This window comes from Pelmatolapia mariae, linkage group LG13, assembly GCF_036321145.2.
Source record: "Pelmatolapia mariae isolate MD_Pm_ZW linkage group LG13, Pm_UMD_F_2, whole genome shotgun sequence".
NCBI lineage: Eukaryota > Metazoa > Chordata > Actinopteri > Cichliformes > Cichlidae > Pelmatolapia > Pelmatolapia mariae.
In genome coordinates, this window is record NC_086238.1 from 3,054,187 (window position 1) to 3,067,073 (window position 12,887).

General features: G+C 37.5%; 1 protein-coding gene across 1 annotated transcript in view; it reads left to right on the top strand.

The window, feature by feature from the left end:
- The window catches only part of mrps5 (mitochondrial ribosomal protein S5), a 29,822-nt gene that overhangs the window by 9,947 nt on the left and 6,988 nt on the right, over nucleotides 1-12,887 (top strand). The gene's annotated exons all lie outside the window — the stretch shown is intronic.

Consider the following 12,887-nt stretch of genomic DNA (forward strand, 5'->3'; position numbering starts at 1 on the left):
CGGGAGTCTGCTGTTGAGTTTTGGACGAAATGCATTCTGGGATATTTAGCTGTCCCAAGTCTACACCGATGCATGCTCGATAAAACGGGCGGATCGAGAACACATCCGGGACTTTTCGCGTTCTCGGCGTGATGCGTATTTCGAATTGGAACAGTACTTGGTCTCCGACTGATGATGTATCACGAGTACACGAGAACGCAAGTACGCACAAGTACGCATATTGATAAACGCCCCATGTCTTGAAGTTCTCCAGAGGCCTGGTAATGGACTAATCATTTGATTCAGGTGTGTTGACCCAGGGTGAGATCTAAAACCTGCAGGACACTGGCCCTTGAGGCCCAGAGGTCCCCACTCCTGATATAAGGATATTTTAATTCAAAAAAGCTCAGTCTCTCATAGTTAAGTTATGTAATGACTACTTTTTAAAAATAACATTATGCTGGATAAAGATCAAAGAAAAAAAATTGGGTCATTTTAGTTTGACCTGAGAATGTCACATGCCTCAGTGGAGACATAATAACAAAGAAGAGAGTTACCATCATACTAACGATGGCACTGCAGCTGGATGTCAGGTTCAGATTAGAGCAGCGTTGTGTTTGATATCAGAGGGTTTTGATTGCAGTTTCTCGCCAAAAGAATATCTATGAGACTGCTGATGATTAGGAATTGCCCTTTAGGCAGTCATAAACTAGACTGTAGAAGCTGAACTGGACAAGAAAAAGGTAAGACTAGTACCATTTTGTGTCATTTGTCCCATGATAAGAGAACTGTGGAAGGAATGAAGTTATAATACAGTCAGTTGCCTTTTCATTACTGGTATAAAATTTTCAGGCCAAATTTTCCAACCGTTGAAGTCAACGATCCAATAAACAAACATTCTCCTTTAGTCTTGAGTGTTTTACCCAAGACTGGAGAAAATGAAAGTGGCACCAAGAATTCCTGAAGCTGATGCAAGCCAGAAAAGTGTTATATTGTTTCCATCCAGGTGATAAATAGTATAGGGTTGTGCAATTAATGAGCAGCATGCTAGAGATCCACTGAACTACCTTTATTTGAGTCCAATAATTATAGCTTGAAATTAATAAGCTGCATTTACGTCAAGGCACCACGAGACTTGACCTCAGGATTGCTTTGCCAGAATGTTGCATTCAAATACAGTTTGTAAATTTACTGAATTGGTATTTATTATTAAGATGATAAATTACTGTGGGACCAAAATAGACAAAAGGAAAGACAAAAAGTGCATTTATGTTATTCCCCCAGTTTATTTACATGTGTTTAATTGCAGCACAGTGTGACAGTCATTACTGCATAGCATGCTACTGTCATGGGCTAGTGTCTTGTTCCATGTTTTTCTGTGGGTGCACAACCTCGTACATTAAAAATGGAGCTAATGAGACACTGGTAATGTAAAGATAACAGCAACTGAGTTGACAGAAACAGTTATGTTAACAGGGGTACAATAAGAGCTTCCCAACAAGCAGTAAAACTGATGTAATATAGCAAGAGGCAAAGGAGTCGTTCTGTTTCTTTCTGTTGCAGCTTTTGTTCGTTTCATTTCACAAACTAAAGAATGAAAGAAACGAAACAAAGAAAACATGATGGCACACACATTAAATCCCTACTAACTGCTGATGTAGCTGAAAGTACCTGCTTCGCTGCTGACGAGTGGTGTAGTAAAGATAGAGCAACATAGAGTTAAATGGATTAAATCGTCCTATTGTCAGTGATCCCTCTGGTATTTTTTTGTCACACTATTGGGCAGATATTTGATCCAAATATTGGACTGGTTCATCCTTAAAAATGACTGATTCTTATTGCCTTATAGCATGTAGTATATCAGTCTCCACTGAGAAGATTAATAGATTTTTAAAACTTGATTACCGCTGATGCTTAAATCTGAATATTTTTCAGCATGAAAAATATGGCCTAATACTACATGTAATTTGTAAAAGATATGAGGATTCATGTTGAAATCTGGTGAACCTGGTAGCTAAGTGACACTTTGCACTGCAGTTGTGTGTGCTTCAGGATAAAGAAAAATTGTATTTTGAAGGCAGTGTGTGTGTGTGAGAGAGAGAGAGAAAGAAAGAGTAAGAGAAACAGAATAAAGCTACACTGCATAGACAGTTCATTTAGATTCTGTCTTAGTGATCCTGGAACTTACCTTAATTCAATTAGTGCTAATGGACCCTACTGAACTAATGGGGGTAATGCTACAAGGTCACATATGCAGGAAGACCCAGATGTGCAGCAGAGACAGGGGGGTGCACACTCGTGGAATATCTGATTTTCATTGAATACCTGCTTGTCTATACCTTAAATATAAGTTATATATTTTATATACACACATGTATGATTTTTAATTTTTTAAATGTGACAGTTTCCAGATATATCTATTCCATACACACATGTCATTAGATATTGTGTGTGTGTGTGTGTGTGTGTGTGTGTGTGTGTGTGTGTGTGTGTGTGTGTGTGTGTGTGTGTGTGTGTGTGTGTGTGTGTGTGTGTGTGTGTGTGTGTGTGTCTCATTGATAGTCTTCCCTACAGCTCCTGTCTGCATAAATAAAAGTGGTGTCACAGACATTAGGCTTCCCCCTGGAAACCGATGGACGCTTTTATGGTGCCATCGCCTTCTATAAATATACCCTCTGTGCGTGTGTGAGAGAGTGTGAGCGTAAGTGTGCACCACTATAAATCCAGGCCTAATGAAATGAAAAAGGCTTACTGGAATAAAAGGCTCGTCTCCCAAGGACGATCATGCTGGCATGCCATTAGTGAATACATCCAGCAGGAGGGAGGGAAGAGGAGGGAAAGAGAAAAAGTGTAAGAGAAGGAAAAGTTATGAAAGTTATCTTGAAAGTCGAAAGGTGAGAAGAAGGGAAACAAAAGGCTGAAGCTGTGTAACATTAATAAAGACTCATTAAATGTAGATAAGAATAAGTACATACTTTTGAATGTAATGGTGAAAAATTTTTAAAGTTTAAAAAAATGTATGTTTGTTATTTCCCATTTTATTTTAATAATAGAATGTAGATGCATACATTCCACACATATCCTTTTATTGTTATTTTAAGGTTGTTGAAATGAACTTACTCCTTGCTATCTGACAGTATCAGCTCATTTCAGTTGATGCTGATGTTTATGCCAAGAGAAATACTTAGAGATCTACTCATCTCTCCTTCAGTAGCTGCTAAGTTATATCTTTGTAGGCGAGTCTTTACCTGTCACACATGCTCATACTGTCTCTTTTGGATTGGATTGGATTTCCAGTACGCGGTGCTTCTGGCAAATTACAGACTGTAAAAATACATAAAGATCTCCTGGCAAGCCAAAAAATAGGTGCAACAAAATTCATCCATAACTTAAAGGTTGATTCTTCAGTTTAAGACATCCACATTAAGGATGATAAGAACTGCTTTGTTTAGTTCAGTTATTTAGATGTATTAATCCCAAAAGTCACATAATAGGCATGGTGACAGCAAATTTACACTGTTGTACAAGCTGTACACTGACTTGTACACTGACTACTTTACATTATATCAAAGTGTCATGTCTTCACTGTTCTCCCATGAAAATATAACAAATTATTTAAATAAATGTGAGGGGTGTACTCACTTTTGTGAGATACTGTATGTGCTATTTATTATCAAAGCAGGCTATTTTTGTAGGCCTACATATTCATTGTTTTAGTCCTGTAACATACTAAATCCAACAAAAATATGGTATTAATATAGGGAAACTAGAAAGTTAAATATTAGAAAAATACCAGTTAAATATCAAATTATACTATTGTAGAATGTTTACATGTTTTAAAGGATTTTATTTGTGCTTGTTAGTAATGTGGAAAGGAGACTAGGCTTTATTACCTTCACTTTAAGGTCCATATATCTTTTGTGGCTCCATACAGACCTTTTAGGCAAAAACTGGTCAAAAAAGGTCTTTTGAAAGCAAAGGTTCCTTTGTCCTATGTTGACTAAAAGTAGTGACAAACCAGTGTTGAATTATCCCCTGACTTTACAGCTGCCCTCAGCTCATAGGCTCTTTTTAGTACACTATTTTGGTCTTCCTGCTGAAAACTGTACTACTATTGTTCAGTCTATCCACCCCGCCTTATTTTAGCCTGCAGCTCTTATGAAAAGCTCTGAGAAACCCACTTTCATGTTAAGACTGGGCAGTTAATTTAATTTAATTTTTATTAATAAGGCTGGCTTACAAAAATTCCAAAAAATGAAGATAAAATGATTACTGCTGCCCCCCACTTCATACTCATCCACCTCCCCAAGCAATCAAAAATAATTTGTGCTTGTATGTGAGGACATGCTATACAGAGAATCATCAAATGAAAAATGTGCACCAAAATGCATCTAAATCATCTAATCCAGTACAATTACACTAAAAACTACAGCTTCAAAAATTCCCATTAAGTTAAAGCACACGGCTCTGGCACACTCAGTGTGATGAAGAATAGAGCTAGGGATGACAGAGAGCTGAGGTAACTGAAAAAAAATAGAGAAGAGTCAGAGCGACGCAGACAAAAGTGATGTTCATGGCCTCTCTCCAGGTACAGCACACACTTGGACAAGACTCAGTGATTTCATTAACGGAGATGGAGTGTTGTCAGTGTCAGAAGAGGGTTTCTTTTTTTTCTTCTTTTTTTCTTTTTTGCTTTATCCTCCCTGAAGTCAACAACCTTGAAAGTTTTGTTGAAAGTAAACTGAGAGCAGGCTGGATGAAAGCAACTTTGAATTGGATTAGAGCTGTTTACCACACTGAACTGTCGAGGCATGTATTCATACTAATATCAAAAGTGAAATTCACAATAAAGCCGTCAAAAGCTACTAATGCAGGTTTATTTGTTTCTTAACACTACAACTACCAACATTCTAAACCCCTAGAATCACTGCAACAATACCAGTCTTCTAGTTGTAACTATGACTTTATGAAATAAGTACTTCAAACAAGAACTTTTGGGGGTTTTATTAGATTGACAAAGAGTTTGTGTGATTTCATATTATTTCATTACAGATCATAAAGTTGAAATATGTTTAAGAGTCCACAAAGGAACAACAAACAACAATAACTAGAGAGTCCATAGAAAGTGAATGATATTTAGCAACTCCAAGCAATTACTGATATAATAACTACTGGTGATGCAAACAGAGCAGGATCCATGATAAAAACCTTTAGGCAAATCACCAGTGAGAGTATACTGTTGAATGACATATGATCTGCTAGCAAATACATTAGAGGGTCACCTAGGCAACCAATGCCTGGTATGTCCACAAGGGACCAGTTTGCATGTGGCTTGACAGATTTCAATAATTTAATCATTGTATAACAAAAACATTATTGAGAAGTAAAACATAATTTTGGATAATGTGAGGTATTAATTGAGTAAAAAGAAAGAAGGTATTAAGAAAACATCGCTGAAAGTGAAGCAGGTCATTGCCTGTAACTTACTATACACCACAGTTGGCCACAATAAAATAAGAAATGCATTTAAATAAATTAATTGCTGTAAAAGTTGATCAGTGAGTGTTTATTATGTCATCCGAGAGCCTTGTTCAATCTACAACACTACCCATCCTAGTGTGCAGCCTTCCTCAGCGCTGACATTCAACTCCAAAACCAATCCAATTTGGCTGCTCTGCACCAAATTTCACTCTTTATTTGCTCAGATTAGTTCTCCACTCTTTGCACTGTGCTCTGTTTGGCTTCTCTACATAGCCAGCAACCTGCTTGCTTCTTTATGTTTCCAGTCACACACTCCCTCACCTACCCGACCCATTCATCTTTCTACCCATTTTCTTCCACTTGTCCAATTAAGAATCGTGGGGGACTATCCCTGCTACCATAGGGTGAGAGGTGGGGTACGCCCTGGACAGGGTGCCAGCCTGTCACAGGGTCAACACAGATAGACAGACAACCATTCATGCTCAATTTCACACCTACAGCCAGTTTAGAATCACAAATAACCAAACCCCACTAGGTGTAAGTCTTTGGACTGTGGGAAGAAGCCAGAATACACAGAGAGATTCAGTCAGTCGTGCAATAATTATTCATTTTTTATTTTAACTACACTATATATTTTCTATTATTCACATCCAGAGTCATAATTAGCCAAAGCATTGGTGACATCTAGCTACCTCTAGGTTATTATATAGCAGCCTTCATGTACGAATCTGTGTAAACAATACATGTTGCTAGCCAGCCAAGGATGCCACATTGTTGAGCACAGCATTTCCCATTGATATCTGTTGGGGTTAATATAACTGTTGGCAGTTCCTTTTTATCCCATGTGCTCCAAAATTAACTACATTATAAATAAACTGATTTTTAGAAAAAGTGGTGAAATGTTAGATAACGGAGTTTCATATAAATTGAGTGATTTTTAAAATGTAAATGAGTCAAAATGAACCTTTTGGCAGTTCTAGCTTTCAAAGTATTTATTAGATTTGTGCTGGTGAAAGTTCAGCACTGTTATTTTCATTTACAGTTTAATATTTCCACAGAAATTACAATAAAGAAGATGAGCTAATTTTGCATTTTTTCAGGTATTATTACATTTGAAAATAAAAGCTTGCAGTCATACATCACCAAGTTATTTTAAAAGTTAATTTAGAGGAGTTATATTCTTGTAATTGGGAACACGGTGTTCACTGAAGTTGACCCAGCAACACATAGTTTATTAAAGCTCATCCAAAAGTTGGATGTTGAAGAATCCTTGGGGAACACATGTTTTATCAAATCTAATTTAAAATATTGCCTTCAGTTACTGGATTAATTAATAGATCTCCAAGTGCATTTTAATCTCATGATGGTGGCTTGTATCTAAATCAACTGTGATGCCAAATTGTAGAGTAGTACATAGTACAAATGAAATCTTCTACATTAAGGAAATGAACAGGGAAGCAAATTTTTCACTCGCCCTATATGATCAATTTAATTTCCAAAAAATACTTTTACAGTTGAATGTAATTTAGTCCTATTTTCGTCCCTTCAGTCTCACAAGCACAAACATGCATGTCTGAGTCATTTGCGTGACTAACACACAGTTCACTGTTATAAATGTTGTTTTTTTGCAAAGTCTTTAGATAGCAGCTTGTCATCTCATTTGAACACACATTAGTCCAGAATGGGATTTTAACTCTTTCCTTTTCTCCTTCTCAGTCACAAATATCTGAAAGATTTATTTATTTTATTAATTAAACTTAGTGGAGAGGGACCAAAGAAGAACTTGACACTTGTGCTATAATATTCTAATAGCCATCTACCATAGTGTATGACTGCACTCTCTTTTCACGATTAGTTATTTCATTATGTAAAAGAGCTGATTACCTTCCGCACCACTGTTAGAAAAAACAGGCCTGTGAATCTAGCGTTTTGCTTTAGATATGGCCATCTGGCTCTCAACACATCACATGTCACAATTACACAAAGAAATCTAGCAGAGTTTAAATTATGCACCAGTATGACTAATTATGGCAATTGTAGAAATGCCTGAGCAAATAAAAGCTGTTAACTATTCACTTGTTGATATCTTTACTCTAGATACTCGAGAAAAAAAATGGTGTTTCTATGCAAGAGCAAGTCAGAGAAGGCATTTATAGTCATGCAGTACCTTCTGGTTTCATGTGGTTAAAACTCCTCCCTTGCACTGCAGCATATAGACTGATAGAGATAGGAAAACATGCAGCAACAGATTGAGAAAATAAGAGATTAAACAGAAGTGAGAGCGAGTTAGAAGCATCCTCCCACTGCCATGCTGTTGCTCATCCGGCAGAGAAAAACTCAGCCCATCTGCTCTGCTGTGAACGCTCCTCAAAACTACTGCATCTTCACCTCAAATGACAAATGTAAAGCCCAGAACTCAACATCACTGGAGGCTTTTAGACACACTTCTAATTGAAACTGGCTGCGAACAGCCATAAGTCACGCTGAAACTTGAGAGTTAATAACTTGTTGGATTTTGATTTACAGAAATGCGTCATGTGCCATCTGGTCCACACCTGGCATAAACAGCAAGTTTCCTTACACACTTAAACTTGACAGTAAGGAAGGATATGTTGCTGCCTCCCTTTAAGACCTGCTGCCACATTGTGCAAGAAAAATGTACATGCATTTATTATGGCATGTACTTTTTGGAGCATTATGTGTATGTACCTTTGGTTTGTAAAGGCTAGTGAAAGGCAAAAAATATGTGAGGCATGTGGAGGTGTCATTAAGTCACTGTTTTTGTGCATCCATGTGTCTGCATGTGTCCTTGGGGTTGTCTTTTCATTGTTTTGGTGTTTGCTTCTACTCTGACCCCAATCCTTGTTCTGTGGCCCTGCAGTCATATTATAAACCCTTTACTGAAATGTATGTTACGTAACTAGCGACGCTCAAGGCACATCTTGACTTTGAAGTTCCCTCTGCTGGAATTCAACACTATTTTATCACTTGCGCTCTCTGACAGGGATAAAAGCCTCAAGGTGAATTGTTTTTTGGAGGTGGTGTGGGGTTAGTCCAATGAAAGGGCGCTAGTGTAAGATCTATTCGCAGCTCATAGGAAAAACATAAGGAAATGCATACAAGCAGGCAGGAAGTACTATTCATATTTGCAGGGATCAATGTCCTTCATTTCTGTGATGTTTTACCTCCCTTTCACGGTCACAGCTGAAGGTGTTTTGAATGCATTCTGTCAGAAACAAGTTGGTGCTATGTGCTGGCTCCAATAGACTTCCATTTCAAACCATTAGCTTGTCTCATAAATACATTTTTCCCACCAGTCATGATATGCCCTTTAGCTAAATTCACTCTTTCAGTTTGCTGGTGTAGAGAGAGATGGAAAGACTGAGGCAGGCCAGCCAGGTCCTTCACTTGGGATTGAGTTGCATTCACTCGTATTATAACAACTGTTTTTTTTTGTTGCCACTTATCACTGGAGTATGGAATACATTTACATACTCAGACAATTTCACACTCGATTGGCTTGTTTTTTATTCAGTTTGTAGCTCATAATTATTATGGCTTGTTTTCATTTTGCATTTTTTTTCATTTGGTGTTTCTTTATGTTGTCTGTGGTTATCTTTATATGAAATTCTAATACATAATATGTATTATCATGTATATATGTAGTATCACACCTTGATCTTTACCTAGCACAATTATAATCATGTACAGCCAAGTCTATAAGTATTTGTACAGGGTACATAGTCCACCTTTTTAAGAGGCATGAAAGTCAGTGAAGAGTTGACCAGTTTTTTGACCACATGAGGTTGGTTCCCTCATAATCAGGCAGATAAAAGAGCTGGAGTTGATTCCAAGTGTTGAACTTTCATAGTTATTCAGTTATTCAGATCAGCAACACCAAAACACCTTATAAGTGCTATAAAACTAGAAGTGCATGATGACATGAATTGTTTCCCAGAATTGTCAATTGTAAAAGTCAATAACAAGAAGATTAAAGTTGCCAGAAAACAGCTGATAGAACTTGTAGTTCTTGGTGAACAAAGTCTTATGACATATGAAAACATATGAAAACAAGATTAATTTGCACTAGAATGATGGGAAGAAAACAACATGGAAAAAGAACGGACTGCTTATGAGCTGAAGAATACCACATCATCTGTCAAATGTGGTGTAGGCAGTGTTGTTGCATAGGCATGCATGGCTGCAAGTGGAACCTGGGCATTCATGTGTATTGATGATAGCATAAGCGGGATGATGAAGTGCTAGAATATTATTTAGATGAGTCTTCACAATGCAAATTAATGACCCAAAGCACACTGCAAAAGCAACCCAAAAGCTTTTCAAGGCAAAGAAATGAGATATTCCTCAATGACTTTCAAGCATGTATTAATTGAAGGCAGCTGTAGTAGGAGACTTTGCAGGGAGGAAACGCAGCATTTAGTGATGTCCATGGATTCTAGACTTCAGGCAATCATTGGCTCCAAAGGATTTTTATACAATTATATTTGCAAGTTTAATTTTGTGCCTCTGAAAGTGAGGAACTATATATAAAAACTGCAGTAATATCTAAACAGTTAAACCACCCGAATTAAGCTTAAAATCTGCACTTCAGTCACGTCCAAATACTTATGCATGTGGCTGCCCTAACCCTGAGCCACAAGGTTTGAAGTTCTGGTTCTGGCTCCAACCTGAAAAGAATACTTTACTATACTATACTCAGGCTGTGGTGGGAAATACTGTAAATGCATCTGTGCTTAATTGTTGACTCTTTTATTGAACATTTTTTTGTTTAAAATCAGCTGAATGAATTTTGTCCATTCAGTTCTTACACATTGAGACTTGTTCCATTCACGTTCTTAGTTTTACATTTTTTGTACTATCATTGTTCCCCTCTCGTTCACACTCGCACAAAATGAGCAAAGGAAGCTTTAATATTTGATTTTCTGCCTTTACTAGAGAATAAATAAATATTTGATGGGTGTTTTATTCCTGAATGTACAATCGTTTCTTCACTTGTCTTTTCACCTCAGTAATATTTCTGTATTTGTGTGTATCGTTGAGGGAATACTTTTGAAGCAATATCCAACTGTGGAGTTGAAGAAATAACCACAGTGTTTCCACATCAATAAGATAGATACTAACACAAGTGCAACATGAACACCACAAACCACTGCCATACATAAGCAGCAAAGTAACACAAAGTGCCGCCAATGCTTAAACCAGTATTGAACTGTCAAAATACATAAATACACAGATTTTTCATATAGACCTTCTGTGTAAGCAGTTGTGTGACCTGTATGTGTCTGTATGAGAATTGTCTTATAGTCAATATTGAAACCTGTCCAACTCAATACCTGTTATTGGAAATCATATCATAGCTATTATATGCTTAAAGCCACAGGAGTCATTGTTTTTTCATATGAACAGTGAATTATTGAGTGATTTCAATATGAAATGGGCGGCTAGTGGTTATGATCCAACAGAGGGTTGCCAAACTGCAGCTCTTCAGTGTGTTAGCATCTTTTTTTGCTGCAGCAGACACCTTTTTTCAGTCATAAAGCTTTCCATAAGCGTTTGATGGACATATTTAGAGATAAGCTGGTGAACACAGTACAGCATTTAGCCAGTAATAAGTCAGATATTTTCCTCAGGAGGGTTTTGAATCCAAAAACAGCTTAAATGAGAGTTCCAGGAACCAGGTCTTAAACTAGACTCTAAAGTACCTGTTGTTCTATTTTTGGAGCTTGTTGTGGAGTTCAGTGGTAAAATGAATCCAGCTTTTAATTTAGAGTAATCCTAAATAATAATGGATTGCATATAGCGCTTTTCTGGGCACCCAAAGCGCTTTACAATTCCACTATTCATTCACTCTACCATTCACACACTGATGCAGGCAAACCACAGTTGTAGCCACAGCTGCCCTGGGGCAGACTGACAGAAGCGAGGCTGCCATATCGCGCCATCGGCCCCTCTGGCCAGCACCAGTAGGCGGTAGGGTAAAGTGTCTTGCCCAAGGACACAACGACCAGGACAGAGAGAGCAGGGGGATCGAACCGGCAGCCTTCTGGTTATAGATGAGCTTCCCAACCACCTGAACCACGGTCGCCCAGGATAGGATATGTGTGTAAATGAACATTTTATTAATGAAACATACTGTGAAAGGTGCTATGACAAAAAATATTTTCTAATTAGACCAAAAATATTTTCTAATTAGCACTATAAATATCTTAATTAAATTTGCTTAATGAACTAGTCGGGATCGCTGGGTATTCTGTATCATTACTGTGCCTCTTGGTTTTGAGTTGAATTTATTCCGTGTGCATTTATTGTAGTTCTTCTTGAGGCTCCTTTGAGTGTTGGTACTTTGCACATCTCTTATTAAGACAAAGATGCAGACACATCCGTTTTCAAATGTCACACACACAAATGGATGTTTCATTTTCACAGAGTCAGATTTTAGAACATTCACAACAAATAGATCTTTCACCGTCTAATCATCATTTTTTCTTGTTCTTTGATTTTTAAATGGTCACTTAGTCTTGAGGAAGAATCGGTTAAACTTTGGTGGTCAAAGGTCAAGTTCAGTGTGATCTCACAGAGCATGTTTTTGACTATAATGCGAGAATACATTCACTTATTACAAGATTTCACACCAATGTCTAATAATATCAAGTAATGAAGTGATGACATTTTGCATGAAAAAGGTCAACTTCACTGTGTCGTCATAATGTTCCACAAGAGCTCTCGTCAGGCCATAATTCAGCATTATAACTGACACAGAACGGGAGGCTGTGACGTGATCGCACATTTGATGAGATATTAAATTGGTGACACTAATCCTTGGTCCTCACATATTAAATTCTTTGAATTTGAGAGTTGTCACTACATGTATATCTAGTCTAAACTGCAGCCTTACACGCTGGATCTGATTCTAGTTTCATTTGTTGTTGTTCTCTTTCTGTCCCTTGCCTTCTACCCCTCATTCGTCACCTCTTTTCTTCCCGCTCTTCTTTCAAACCAATGTAGTGGATCTATGCTGCCCCCTGGTGTTTCAAAGTCATATTGCCAAGAGTTGATCAGCCTGTGTGGATAGGATATGTGTGTGCCTCTGAGAGAGAGAGATAGTTGACTGCCGCTTTTTTTTTACATAACAGATCAATGAAAGTCACTTAAATCGGGGAAGGCATGCGGGTCTGGATTGACCACAAATGCACAACTAATAGCTTTGTTGTGGTGCTATAGCTGCAGATGTTTTACTCCACACATTTGTTTTTGTCGGTTCATTAACTTTATTGGCTGTTATTGACTTGAGCGTAAAAGCCAAAATGCAAAATGCATAAAATCAAATGATACTACGCCGAAGTTATACAACAAATGCCTGTTTTCATTCATCTTTTGAGCTTTGGAAGTAAATGTGTGCCATAAAA